At 39.1% G+C, this 15,274-nt stretch overlaps 1 pseudogene; it reads left to right on the top strand.

Annotated features, from left to right (window-relative positions):
• The first annotated feature begins 14,362 nt into the window (after window positions 1-14,362).
• On the top strand, window positions 14,363-15,030 carry LOC127217522 (spindlin-2-like; annotated as a pseudogene).
• The last annotated feature ends 244 nt before the right edge of the window (window positions 15,031-15,274 follow it).

The raw sequence follows: 15,274 nt of genomic DNA, 5'->3' as shown, positions 1-15,274 counted from the left end.
ATCACCACATGCCCAATGCAGGAGGTAGTGCAGGCACAGTGATAGAGTGCATCTTTCGATCTTCCTTGCCATAACATTGCAGTCAGGGATTGCAGGCCAACTCTCCTACTCTAAGGATTACAGGGCAGGCTGACCAATCCCCAGACAACAGCGTCTGCTCTGTCATGCTGACCAATTGAGGTTCAATTAATTTTCTTCCATTCTAATGACCTCAGGTAAAGCTTTCTCTTATGGGAGGATGTGCAACCATATATCTGTCACTCATCCTACCATATGGCAGATGTGGGTATTGCCATATCTGCTATGCTCAAGTTCTTGGGGCCAGTTCATCTGGGAAGTACGTTCCAGTTTCTCTATCTCCCTCTGTTTTCCTGTCTTTGGCCCTGTCTTTCCATCTCTCTGTCTCTCACCTTCTTTCCTATTATCTCTTTTGTCTGATTGTCTGTCTGTTACCATCTGCCATATTTAGGAAACACTAAGGAGAAAAATGGTACTTACCATCATGACATTCTTTAAGATCCAACATCCTTAGGCAAACCATCTTTATTCTTTCTCACCAGAAAATTATTTTACTGCTTGGTCTAGGGATTTTTACTCATAAGAGGGGTTATCTGGGAAGAATTAGTCTATGCTTTGTTTCAGAATTCTGTGGACCATGTTAATACTCACAGTGAAAACCTATACCTATGATGTAGGTCCTCAGCATGAGAGTATTCATGGGCAACATAAGAGACTAAGGTATTTCCAAGAAATGAAAAGAAATGATGTACTTACAGTATCCTAAAGAACATAATGTAAAGGATGAACATACATACATAGGTTGGCAAAATATAAATATATTCAGAATCCAATAATATATATATGTATATATTGATATATATTGATACATATATATGCAGTAAAATTATCTTTATATAAGGAATGTTTCTACCACATTCTTCAATCAGAAATAGTGAGAAAGTCAATGAATTAATTGTAAGAGTACACATTCAATTTTGGATACAAATAATGTAAAGGGATAGCTCCATTTGTAAAGTGTTGCGTTGCAAGCACAAGAACTTGTATTTGACCAATAAACCCATGTTTTTCTTTGTTTTCATTCCAGGACCCTCGGTACACATTTATAATTTCTATACCATGGAACCTTATTGTCAACCTAGCCCAGGATATTAGGCCAGTTCACGATCTTATCTCAGAAATCCTATCTCAGAAAAAGGCAAATTAACACATCCTATTTGCATGACATACATAAATCAGAATAGTATGAGATGGAAACTTCCTTGCTTTTGACTAACTTTCTTAATGATGCAAAGGTACAGCATAGGCTACTGAGGAATAAAAATTTTTGCGGTTTTACTCAACTATGTACAGAGCCAGGCAAGATGAGCCTAATAATACAATAAATTGTTGCATGCCTACTACAGAGGTAAACATCTGCTATCTGGTGTGATTTTAGGCATGCAATTGTCTTTTGTGGTTGGGGGAGTTAACTAGCTCTTTGACAGAGGTCACTAAAGGTTAATAGAAAACACAAATATTCACATTATGATTTATACCTTGCAAAATTACTTTTATGCAGCACAACAAAAATAATTTTATGGTTGGGAGTCACCACAACACAAGGGTTGCAGCATTAAGAAGCTGAGAAACACTTCTCTAAAGAATTCATGCTAGGTACTTTAAAACTGGTTAAATCCCCATGGCTGGGAAAGTCATAGTCGCTAGTGGGCAAATTATTACTATTGCTTTGTTATATAGGCATTTTCCTCACTGCCTTCTGAATATGTTTGGTTGAACCCATATATCAGTGCTTTTCTTTGCTTTGGTCAGAAAAGCTTCTGCTTGCAACGGTGACAGCCAATGGCAGAGATTTGTAAAGCTCAAAGGACTGAAGCTAATTTGCTCCTAACTTCACAGCCCTAAATAGGGCATCTATATCACTAGTTGTCAACGTACTGAGGGTATGTTCCTTTTCAGTGCTCATTTCTAAATAAGACATCCATGTCAGCCTCTCCAAAGCTCAGGGAACACCTGGAAAGAGTGATCGTAAAGAATATAACAGGCAGAATTTGGAAGAACGCTGTGAAAATCCATCTTCTGAACATGGCATTGTGGCTAGCACTTCCAGCGAGTGCCAGCCTGGTCCCATAGCTGCATGAGCCCCAAATAACACACAGAGATGCTATAATTTATATGAAGCTTTTGGGCTATTACTAGTAATTCTTATTTTCTAGCTCTTAGATAATAACTCATAATTACCAATATATGTATTTCTATGCAAGACTCTCATCCTCTCCTCTTAAGATCATATTGAGAATCTTCTCTACTACATCTCCCAGACTTCTCCTTGTGTCCTAGTCACACCTATGTTGTTCCCTGTAGGCAAACAGTGCTTTATTCATTCACACATAAGAAAAACATTTTTATAGAATGAAATCTCCCATCATGGCATGGCTTTTGCATCTGTGAACTCACAGATGTGGTGGTCAGTTGCACAAGACCTGCACAAAACTGCATCTGCCATCATTCTATCGTGGTTGGTGCTGCCACAGGCAGTTAATTGTAAATAGTGTGTGTGTGCAGTAACTACTAGGAAATTGTATTTATTTGAAAAAGTAACCTCACTTTCATCCATGCTCATGCAAGCAATCTTTATTAATTACTTTGAGCTGAAAATAAAGAAAAAAGTATTCATGAACATAGGAAACTTTTTGAGAAAGGAATTTGGTGCTATAGGGAAGAAGATGGAAGAAGGCTTTTGCTATGTGTGAGAAGACATATAAGAGGATATGTGGAAAGAAGTAGTGGAAAAAAGAATGATATGAATGGCATGCTAGATACATCAGGGTATATAGGATTCATTTCAATATAGAAGAAATTGACTTAATTTAATAAGATACATGAAACAGATAGAATTTAGAGAATTCAACAACATTACAACTTTTAATAACTGAATTTATTGTGAGTTTTCCATAGTTACTGTTAAAAGAACAGACATGTGCACAATTTTAAATATTTTTACCAAATACAACACATGAAAAAATTCACATTCAAAGTTTACCTCTATCTAGAATGGCTTTCAAAACCTTCTACAACCAATACATTCTATTTGGTATGTAGTATATAGAGAGAAATATAGCCATGTCTTTTTTATTTTTGTGTCTGTAGAAAATAAAGTCTTTTTGTTTCTTTTGGGGTGGGTTTGAGTTTGATTTGGTTAAGTTTGTTTGTGGTTTTTTGAAACAGAGTTTCTCTGTGTAGCTTTTAAGCTAGTCTTGTAACTGGCTGTGTACACTGGGCTGGCCTCCAACACAAGATCCACCCGCCTCTGCTTCCTGAGTGCTGAGATTAAAGGAATTGCCACAACTGCCTGACAAAAAACAATTTAAAAAGTTTTGAGACATAGCACTTTTGAATTAATTTACATGTAGAAAGTTAGTTTACATGTTTAAACCGTAGCTACATGTGCACATACACATAGAACCAGGTAAAAGTAAGAGAGAATAACCAGAGTGTGACCTCTGACTCTCATGTTGCAGCAAACAGACTGGACATTTAAAGAGACAGAGTATACTTAAACTGACAGTGACAATAAAGCAGATCCAGTGTGGATTGAAGAGGCAATGTTTTAGTGAGCCCTTTCACGCCCTATAAAGGCACACCATTATACACACAAGCCGTTTGAAACAGAGCCAGTGAAAGAAGAAATTAGAGAAAAAATTAAAGGCAAAAGTATATGAATTATGTCCAGCAGCCAGGTTTGTTGGCATAAGCAGGCTAGACTATCCCTCTTCCTAGACATGTAGTGGGCCAACACATGGTTAGGTCGCATGGTTAAGATTTCGGTTGCCATAAACACATTGGAGTCTCTCAGAAGATAGAATATTTTGACATATATATTTGCGGGGTTTTTTTCTACTCATCTGAGGCAGAAAGATGTGAGAAACCAACAGGACACTAGATTCCAAGAAGCAGAACATCCACAAAAGACCACTGTAAGTCTAAGCAATGAATATACTTCTCTATGGACAGTGCTACAGTACAAAACCTGAGAGAACCCGCTTGGGTCTGAGACAGGAACACACCAGTCAGTATGAGTGATGCTTGGGTACAAAATGCAAAATCCTCACTCCTGGGATGAAAACAAAACTTGCAGACTATAATGAGCAAATGCTGCCTCAGGCCAGCCCACAGTGAGCAACTGGCATCTGGGCAGAGAAGAACAGGGAGTTATCACAGCTGCATGAAAGAGAGGAACCCACCATCCTAGGCTGAATGGCATCCCAGAGATAGGACAAAGAGCAGAGAGAGACATATTGAACACAAGCTTAAGATGTCCAGTGGAAGAGGACTTTCCCAGGTGGATGGAGGATCCTGTCCTGAGAAAGGCTTAGCCATGATGGGAAGAGGAGGGAAACAGACATGGGAAAATAGCATAGGATACACTTCCAGCTATGACTCACTAGAGGGTGCCAGTAAGGAAGCACATGGTTTGCTATGGGGGATGTGGGTTCAGCTTCCTTGAGAGAGGTAGAAATGTTCTAAAGCCTATCATCTCCAGCATCTTAGAATCTATGAGAGGATCAGATAGTCACAGGCTGATTTTGTGGTCCCTCAAGTACAAATCAGGGGCCAGGGCTCCCACAGCCAGAGAGAAAAATGTTACCAAGTATTGGAATTTTGACCGGGCCTCAAGGCTAGAGACTATAGTCCTGATATGAGATCTTAGGCTCACCAGTGGCTGCAGTAATGGATGGAAGAATCCAGAGTTCCTTAGTTGGAAAAGTGACCGACTTCAAGGTTACAGGGTCATGGCATACCTCAGACTGCCACAGACTAGAGCAAATACCAGGATAACCTGCTGAATCACAGGAACCAATGTGAGGATAAAGCTTCAAGGGAAACTTAGCGGCCCTGGAATGGGGGATCATGGTAGAACCCATGGCAGGTGAGGGTGCCAAAGGCAGAGGGACAAACATTCCAGGCATAAAACAGAGTTAAATGAGAATTTTTATTAGAAAGGGGAGTGGGGGAAGGAAATAGAAAATACATAAGAGACATAGAGACACAGAGAGGACAGAAGAGAAGAGCAAGAAAGAAAATTCCTGTTTGCCCCAGGGGAAGAGTGGGAAGAGAGAGTGGGAGGAGAGCCAGAAAGAAAGGAGAGCAGAGAGGAAGAACAGCCAGAACGAGATCTGGAATGAGAGCCTAAATGAGCAGGGTCTGTCTTTTAATGGGGTCCTTCACACCTGTTTGCACACTACTACTCATGGAAACCTGGACTGACCAGAGTACTGCCTGAGTGCATTCACCTGGTGAATAGCCCCAGACAACCACCATGCCTGCTTCCTTACAGTGGCCACTGAGGGTACAGGTAAAATGTGATTCTAGGAAATTGTACCTAAGTCTTAGGAATGGGGATGGGCTATGAAGTTGGGGATGAAGGTTCAGAGGAAGAGGGAAATCTTGGTGTTAAAGCTAGCCTAACAATGCTGTGAATCTGTGGATAGGCAAAAAAATCTCATAATGTTTTTTTTCTGTGATGGTGGATGTTTCTGCGTGTTGTGAGATTTCCACCAGAGTAGACTGCTGAGACATGGATTTAAGCCAATAGAAAGTCATTACTAGGCTGCTGTTGACTGACTAAAATGTATGTTTGGGATCTTATTGTAGCCCAAGTCGTTCTCAAGGGGTGTTTTAAGCAGGAAAACAATGTTCTGAGTTGACATACTTCAATTAACAATAAAAGTTAGTCAGAGGATGAAGTATAGAAACCAGAAATTAAGCAATCCTCTTCTCAGACAGGCTGCTTTTGCCTCTCTTCAGCTTTTATTTATTCTCTGAACCTTCCAGCCCCTTCTCCTTTCTCCTGCCTTGCTGTTGGCCATTCACTTGCTTAGGACAGGAAAACTAACATATTTTCACAGAGTTAAACAAATGCAACATGAGAAAAATGCTACACATCTTTTAGTCCTTAAACATATATTTCAAGCATAAAACAAAAGAAACACATAAATTCCTGTGTGTGTAACAAGAATATATGCGATACCAGATAGGGCTTCCCAATACTCTATATGATCCATATTTTACCCTCTGCCTTCCTTCATGTTTACCTTTTTTTTTAAATTGGCAAGGTTAAACATACCACACACAGAAACGCAAAAGAATCCACCAATCATTTAATCCCTCAGTAGTACATGGACATATTGTGGTTCTATCTGGCTCAGGGATATGAAAAGCAAAATGAGGCTTAGTCATTAATGGGGGTATTTAGGGATTCAGATGTGTGTTGATCTTTGAAGGTGAAGTAATAGCAATAGTACTTGAAAGAACACGGTGTCTTCCCTTGTGATGACCACAAGCACAGAGTATATCACAATTGTCATCATCATCTTTTTCACTTACTGATGAGCTCTCACCAAAAGGCACATGGCTTTTCATGAGCACAGCAACATTTGGATGCGGGATGGCCCAAGTGTTCATTATCAATAGAGTCACTTGACCACTCAATCTTCTTGGCTGACATTGCCTTGTCTAATGGGTTGGATAGATTGTAATTTTTGAGCTCATCATCTAGTCCAACAGTGGTCTCTGAGATGGCTTCTGTTAGCTTATGTATTTGCTCTTCCATAGCAGAACTGTAAGAAGGGTAGGCAATAGGAACTGATGTATCCAAGGAGTCTGAGGAAATGGGAATTTGAACCCAGTCAGTCACAATTAGAATTAAATGTTACATTTGATTTTTTTAGCATTCTCTCCCTTGTGGTTCCCACTCACTCTTTTTCCTGAGTTGCTTCTTTGTTCAAAATCAAGTCTTGAAACTACAGAAAGTAGTTTGGTTATCAGTAAAGTGGCAGAAAGGAAATCTTGGCCAAACTTCTTCAATATTCTGTCAGATTAAAAAGCAAATGATATTTTACAATGCATGTCTTTGTGAAAACTACCTTAAAGAAATCACCACATGGATCTTCATTTCTGATTTTTATTTGAGGAATAACACACACAGATTATATATATATATATATATATATATATATATATATATATATTTCTCTATTTGATTTGTCTATGGTCTACTGCCTGTACTGATGATGACTAATAGCAAAACTAGAAAAGTACTCAACTGTCATGCTTCTTAAGGAATCTTAATTTCATACTTGAATCCTTCTTGAAATATTTACTATGAAAAGAATGCAATTTCCTGTGCATCTTAAGTTTTAATGAAATACTAGTGTGAAGGCAGGAAATGGATAGCTTAGATGAGTAATTAAGCATTTACTGGAGATGCAAAGAAGAAAGACAATTAAGAGTAAGGTCATCATTTAATAGGAGAAATCACTTCTTATTTAAGTATGGATGTGAGTTAAAATGAATGTTGACACCAGATTTGATGATGAGGTTGAGGACAAGACAGGCAGGGCCACTAGCAAATAAAACTAATGGGGTTAGAAAACTAGAATCCCTGATTTTAAATGGCCCACTTTATATATGCATCCATTTAATTGGGATCCCCAACAGGTCTTTATGGTCTTATCTATATATTCTGTCAGGTGATATGCTTAGTAGAATAGCTTTGTTCTCACTTTGTTTTGCCTGTCTCCATGACAACTAAAAGACATAAATGGAATGTCCGTTTCTATATCCAAAGACACTAAAATTTGAATAGTCAACCTACTGATAGACTTGGAAAATATTGATTTGATTGACCTTAGACATGCTTGTTTCATAACGGGACAAATCTCTTAAAAAAAAATTTGGCTATCATATCATTCCTGACTTCCTTGGCAAGTCCTGGAAATTTCATTTAACATGTGGATCTACTAAAGCTGTGTCATGACTTCTTAAAAGTTTTTGCATCACTGTATACTGATTGAACAAAGCAACTGGCTTCATAATCCACTTTTTGTTTAAATATATCATGCATTTTGACTATATTCCAGCTCCATTAATTTTTGTTTCTCTCAAGGCCATTTTCAACGTTTAATAATTTTTTTAAGATTACATTTCTCCAGTCCAATCCATAGTGTCCAAAATCCAAGCACACCACATATATTCTATTCAACCCCCTCCTACTTGTTTTTTTTTATTTCCATATTCCACCACCTCCTTCTTGTTGTTCTCATTATTCCTAATTGTTTTCTTTTCAGCATACCTACAGCTTCCATTTAAAGTCAGTTTTCTATAAACAGAACACATATAGGCAACACTTGTGACGGGAATTGTCCATTTTAAAAATGTCTTTCAAAGCTGAATGTTCAGATATTGAAAACATTTACACATCTTTCCAGTAAGCAGAGCATCCAGTGTGCACCTATGTGAGAACCAAAGACTCATCTGAACTGACCCTTGCCACCATAGGAAAAAAGCCTGAGATTTGTTTCTAAATGTAGAATATTAGTTCACTGTATACATGTAGTTCATTTTTACAGATTCATCTATTTTTGAATATCTAGCCCGATTACATGACTTGAGATTCCATCACATGTCACTTAGAATGGCTGCCAGAAAGTAAAAAAAAAAAAAACATCAAATATTGCTAAAAATATTGGGTTGGATGTTGTTAGATAAAAATCCCTAAATACTTCTGATGGAAGGGAAGAACTGTAGCTGGTTTGGCTTTGGTAGGTTGAGGGCATGTAGCAGCATGAGTATGGGTAACTAGGGTGAAAGTAGATGGAAGAGTTCAGCATTCAGATGACGAAGCTGGGGAGGAAGAAACTTGATGGGAAAATGCTGGAGAGGAAGAAGGACAAGCAGTAGGAAAAGAAAGAGCTGAAGGGGTAGTTGGATGTTGAGGATGAAGTGTTGGAGGTTTATCAGAGTGGTATGTATTAGTGGAGGATTCCTCAGATTTAGATTTCATGGCTAAAAGGACATGAGATGGAGAAGAGGAAGATGAAAGAGAATGTTTAGCAAAGAGGTAGTAGAAAGCTTGGACGTGTGCTAGCTACTTTCATCTACCATTCTGCTGGTATTATTTTGAAAGGTTCCGTGAAATGTCAGCATCCTAAGAGCCATCAGATTGCCAATTTGACTTATTATATATGTGGTTTCTAGGCCATTTCTTATTACAAACATGAGTGATTCTGGGTGCTTTAAAGAATGGCATTAAGTGAAAGGGTTTTACATTTTCTAGCAGATATCCCAGTGTAGCGGATGTGCTTTTGTCTTTTGTTGATTTATTTCCCTTGGGTGAAACAAAAATGTCAAAGATCGCTCTTGAAGCTTGTCAGCCTGAGAACGAGGTCAAGGGCAAGACTTGACAGGACTCAGCAGTCTGAAAAGCTGTAATCAGTAACCACCAGGGGCTTAAAGCTGAAAGTTGGATGCACTGCTCATCTAGGGCACTACTGGACTTCAACTATGGGAAATGTACCAGAGGTTATGGTCAGTAAGAGGAATCCTCCGTGCCCTTAAAGACCAAGACTGGGGGCTCCCCTGCCTCCGAGAACACTAGAAGGGTACTGAAAGATCAACAGCCTTCAGATTCAAGGAAACGTTTCCCCTGACCAGGAGAAGGAGTACCTTACTGAATTGTAGCCGCTTTTTGATGGTGATCTCAGCAAATGAGTAGATGAAGAGTGGGATGTCATTTGGGACCAGGATCTCCAAGTGTGTTGGCCAAACAACTGCAAGTGACTGGAGGATTATAGAGAGAGCATGTGTCAGTTGCACAGCACCAAATATTTTTCTTTGGCTACAGCAGCAGACAATGAAAAACAAGACTCAACATACCCATGTGGAGTTTTTTATGTAGGGACATAACTGGGGTGGGATTAGGTGTTGGCCAACCAGGAAGAGAGAAGAGAGGAGGGGTGAAGGGCACATGCTTAAAAGGGGATGGTTGCACATGCATACTGAGTCCTTACAAAGCCCTGTTTGTGTCATATCTTTGACATGGCCACACAGGTATGGTGTGTCCCACTCTTTGTCAAGGTACAGGGTCAGCATAATGCCAAAGTTCCAATAAGCATCATGTATACTTAGTCTGTAGAATGTAAGTAAAAATCTATCAGATGTATGGCCAATTTAGAAAATGGAGCATAAATGAACAGCTTTAGAATTATGAGTATTAAGGCGTGGCAGAGGTACAATAACTGTTTCAAAGAAAGACTATAAGCATGTAATTGTAGACAGTGGAAATCAAAAAACAGTGCAGGCAAGATGATACCAGTTAACTTGAAAAATAGATAAAGAAGGGCAAGAAAGAGGAACATGAGCATAATTTGATTGACCTTCAAAGCTATATTGTTTGGTGAAATTAAAAAGTGTGGTAAGAGAAAAATGTGGGAAAGGGATCTTTTTGTGGTTAGTATCTATGAGGACATCGTTGGGCAATAAATAATTTTATAGCTATGATGGTAATAGAAGAAATACTTTATAACATAAAATCAAAGGTGTTGTGTAATTGGTTAAACGGCATGTAGGGTTGTACTCATCAGTTATTCCAGAATATGTTTGTGCAAAAGTTCAAAGGCTTCTGCAGCACAGATCTGTCTGACCTTCTAATATGAAATTTGATACCCTGAATATTCACCATGCTAGACTCTCTATACTAGTTATCTTTATGAGGTTTGACAACTCAAAATTGTGAATGTGTAAGAACAGTCATAAAATTGAGCTGGAGAGTTCAGAATTGAACTTGCCCAAAGGACACATCAGCACAAATCCTATAAATACAACAATAGTTTGAAAATAGGCATTAAAAAGTTTTAAATAAGTAAATTGTTAGAAATTGCAGTAGAGAAACAAATTTTCAATTGCCTTTTAACATGATAACTCAGGGATGTTATGAATATCGACAGTGACCTCAATTGCCCTCATGTCAAACTTTTTTTTTTATTCTTTTATACCCAGATAATTTGTGTGGCTTGTTTGCTTCCAAGTCTAGTTTGGGCTTTTAGTGTGATAAACATATTAACTAAATGAAGCTATATTATTAGCTAAATGTGCTTAGTTCTTAAATCAGCAGATAAAATGGATCTAAAATAACTGGGTACAGTATTGGGGTGCTATATTAAAATAGGAGGAACATGCCCTGAGTTGATACAGAATAGTTTTGAAAGAAAAAAATTTCTTAAGAGTTTACAATGAAGTGACTCTTTGTCCCAGTGTCTGTGAATGAGAAAGAATTGATCTGTAAAATGTTAGACAGCTCTGTGTTTCTAGGGTGAAAGTGACAACACAAAATAGAAGACAGGAAAATTTAGGTTTTGGGGACATAAATGTGTATTTGCATTGCAGGACTGATTAACAAAATTGTATAGACTTATTAGCGTAAACAAGAAATAAATTATTTCCTCAAAATTGTGAATTTCCTAAATCTGAACAAAAGGTTTAATTATTTTAATGTGTTTCTCTTGGATTCTAAGTGTTGGTCTCTACTTCTGACTTCAGATGGCCTTATCTGAGTGTTCCTGTGTTCTAATTTTTTATAAGAACTCCAATTATATAGAGTTAGAAATTATATATTTGATAAAATTTGCCGTAATTACCTGTACAAAGGCCCTGTCTTCATAAAACGTCACAATCTTAGAGGCTGCATGATGAGATTAAAATATGACTTGATGGGGAAATAATTCAGTCCTTAACCCTGAGTACCTAGGTTATACCTGCTGCATTTGTCAGACAATTCAAACAAAAATATCCCATTATTTTAAAAAAAATTATTTTGTTTTACTGAAATGTATTAGAATGAAACCTTCTCCAACATCTAATATTGTTTCTAGGATTTAGGTTATGTACCACAAAATATACATAAACAGAAAGGACAGAAATATGAGTCACACCCATAGCAATGTATGAGTAACTAAGACAATGAATTTAAAAATTAAAATAACAATGACAATAATTTAAAGTTAAAACAAGCTAGTATATATTTTTTCAAAAACAGGTATTCAAATTTAATATATACACACTGTTTTATAGAAACACGGAACAGCGGGGAGGTGATAGGTGATAGCACACCAACATTGGGGAGGCAGAGGCAGGCAGATCTCTAAGAAGAGTTTGAGAACAGCATGGTCTACAGAGCTAGTTCTGGGACAGCCCTGGTTTTACAGAGACACCCTTTTAGAATAAAAAAGAAAGAAAGAAAGAAGGAAAGAAAAAAGAAAGAAAGGAAGGCATTTGGGACTTGTCAACAATTGTATTTGTCAGTATGTTCTTCACAGAATTAGCCTGTGCCTAATGTAAATGAACTGAGCTGCAAGTTGGAATTATGTGACACTGGATATCCACATCATCGGAGCCAAAAACTCATTATTGGTATATATTAATTAATGTATATTTGTATACACAAAATGATCTATGAACAAACTGTATGTATGAGTAATCTTGGTGACTTTTGTGTTTTTATGTGAATTTAACAATGTTAGCAATGGGCACAGTAAAGAAACCACTGACATGGCTGCTCCAGGGTAGGGGTGGCAGGTTTTTATTTTAGGTAAGAGAAAATGAATATCCAGAGACATCTGGAAGAATCTGGAGTGGTGAGAGAAAGAAATAGACTGGACTCAGCCAAGGCCTAATGCAGGGAAAGGAAAAAATATGCAGGTTATAAGGAAAATACATAGATGAGGGTAGGGAAGCCCATCATCTGGAGGATCCTGTGTCTTTCCAACAGAAGAGCAAGTGAGAAGGGCTAGGATAAAGGCCTGGGCTTTAAGGTGTTTAATACATTTGTCTGAAAAGGAAAGTGAAGTAGCTTGAAGGCCAGCAAGGGCTTTGATATGTAATCAGAGGTATATGTTAATAGCACCCCATTTGACCCTTTAGGCAGAGACAAAGGAAAGTATTCCTTTTGGCTAAAAACCCACCTTCACTAGTTTCAGGGGAATGCTACTTTTATCTAACCACCAGAAATGCACTATAGTTCAGTTTGAGGTAACCTTAGAGTATCTTTGAAGCAAGTCAGTGGTCCTGCCTTTTTAGGAGGAAATGCACTATGCATTGTAATTTACTATATAACAAAGATATAAAAAATTTTCAAAAAAAAATGTACCTGAAGCAAGAATAGAAGAAGAATGCAAAGAGATGACTTAAAAGAACATAACATGACTCAAGGCCTCAAGGTGATGAACACTGGAAATAAAAGAAATTCAACAGGGTCACCAGATGAAAAAGAAACAGAATAAAAAACAAACAAACAACATCAAAACCACACACCAACACCAACACCAGCAAAAATAAAAAAACAAAACGAAACAAAAAAACAAACACAAAAAATAACCTGTATAATTAAGCATAAAAGGGAGGAATCTACTGACTAGAAAATGAGACTCAAAAAAGAATTGAGGATGAGATAGTAGCACACTTGATGGAATCAGTGGTTGCAGTGCAGCTGCCTCCCCAGGAGGAAGGCAGAAGAACCCACTAACTCACCAGCAGCAGGACACCAGCAGCACTCAGCTCACATCACTTGTCCTTTCATACTTCCAGACATCCATGGCCACATACTAGCATACAGGCAAGCTGGTGGCTACTCTGTTTGGGCTTCAGTGAGCACTGCCTAGGCTGAGTGCCTTCTCTGTTCACTTTTGATGGAGGCAGAAGCAAAGTGGCCAATCCCTGCTGCAGAGTTCTGGACAGTACACCCAAAGAAACTAGTTCCTTAGTGGGCGCCAGGCAAGAGCAGTGTGGGAGGGCAGGGGCCTGAGGGAGAAACAGAATTGCAGTGGGCACGTGTGGCATGCATGGGGAGGAGGACCAGGGCTGCATTAGAAGCCAGGCACAGATTCAGAAATGAGCACAGTGGAGCATGGAGGAGGGGGGCAGTGGTGAATACCTGGAGGAGACCTGGGTCTGCAGCCAGGACCCTGATCCCGAGGCTGGGACGCTTAAGGCACTGAGGTTAAAGGCAAGGAGGAGGAAGAGAAGTAGTTTGCATTGCTTCTCCTTGCCTCCAAAGAGGTTAGCTCCCATGGCGCTGGAGCCCTAGGCTCTGGGAGCTCAGCTTAAAAGTGGCCAACTCTAGTGACTCACAGTTCCTAATCCTGATGGTTATGCACTGCCCTACTGCCACATTCCAGCCCATCCCAAGGGCACCAGGGAAGCTAGAAGCAAGCAGCACAGCAGCAGTTGCCCAGGCTGTTTTGTCCTCCGGGTTCTTAGAGGTGGTTAGGTACCAGTGCCTGGTACTGAGGGTTCCAACCAGGAGAAGTTGGTTATTTGTCCCCTTAGCTAACAGGCTCTTCCTATTTCCCCCTCCTCAGCCATGGACCCAGGACTCAGCAACAGCACCCATGATTCCTGGACACAGGAGGCCAAAGGGCAGCCCAACAGCCTCGCCAAAGGAGAAGGAGACAATGGCCGTGAAGCCGCCAAGGACGCAGGTCCAATGGAGAAAAATGCTGCACAGTAGATGCCTAAGAGCAGAACTTCCTCTATTGCCCAAAATAACATTGTGGGCCGCAGAATTTCCCACTTCTGAAAGGAAGATAATGGAATCATCATACATGGAAGGCTACAGTCCTGGAGCAGATTGCTGTATCACCATCTCTCTATCTGGTAAAATATGACAACATCAAATGTGTGTATGGATTAAACCTTCAAAACGACAAGATAATAATATTCCTTGAAGTTCTTTCTGAAAGGGCGGGAACATCCGAGGGTCTTGATTCCGTGATTGCAGATGACATCATTGGAAAAGAGGTAGCACACCTCTTTGAGGGAGAGTATGGACTTAAGACTCAGTGGAGGAGGATGGTCCTGGGTCAAGCACCAGTCTTAACAACCTGTTTCTATATTAACTATGAGAAAGATCCAATCCTGTATATGTACCAGCTTCTGGATGATTGTAAAGAAGGCAACCTTCATATCATTCCACACTTGGATGAGGCTCCTCCACAAGAAGTAGATCTGGGAATTCCTGGTGGTCTAATAGGCAAACCTATAGAATACAAAAATGAAGATGGGACTTCTAGAATTGGGAAGGTGATTCACCAAGTTGAATCAAAACCATTTGTATATTTTATCAAATTTGAGGATGATTTCCATATCTATGTCTAAGATATGGTGAAAAAGATCTGATTGATTGGTAAAGTCATGTCACAAATGTTGAAATAAAGTTATGATTTCTGGATATCCAGAGGCCTATGAATTTTTTGGCAGCTCACAGTGAGCCCAACGGTTGTGCTGACAAAGACACATTTCTGTGGGTAAGGCATTCTGTGTGAGTTCTGTGCAGTGTGGAAACACTTGGTGTGTATTGGTGGGTGGTGTACGGAAGGATAGAACATCTGTCAATTCAGTCCTTGAGAGAAGTGAACTCATA

This window comes from Phodopus roborovskii, unplaced genomic scaffold, assembly GCF_943737965.1.
Source record: "Phodopus roborovskii unplaced genomic scaffold, PHOROB, whole genome shotgun sequence".
Classification (NCBI taxonomy): Eukaryota; Metazoa; Chordata; class Mammalia; order Rodentia; family Cricetidae; genus Phodopus; species Phodopus roborovskii.
This window is presented reverse-complemented; position numbering and strand designations above follow the sequence as displayed.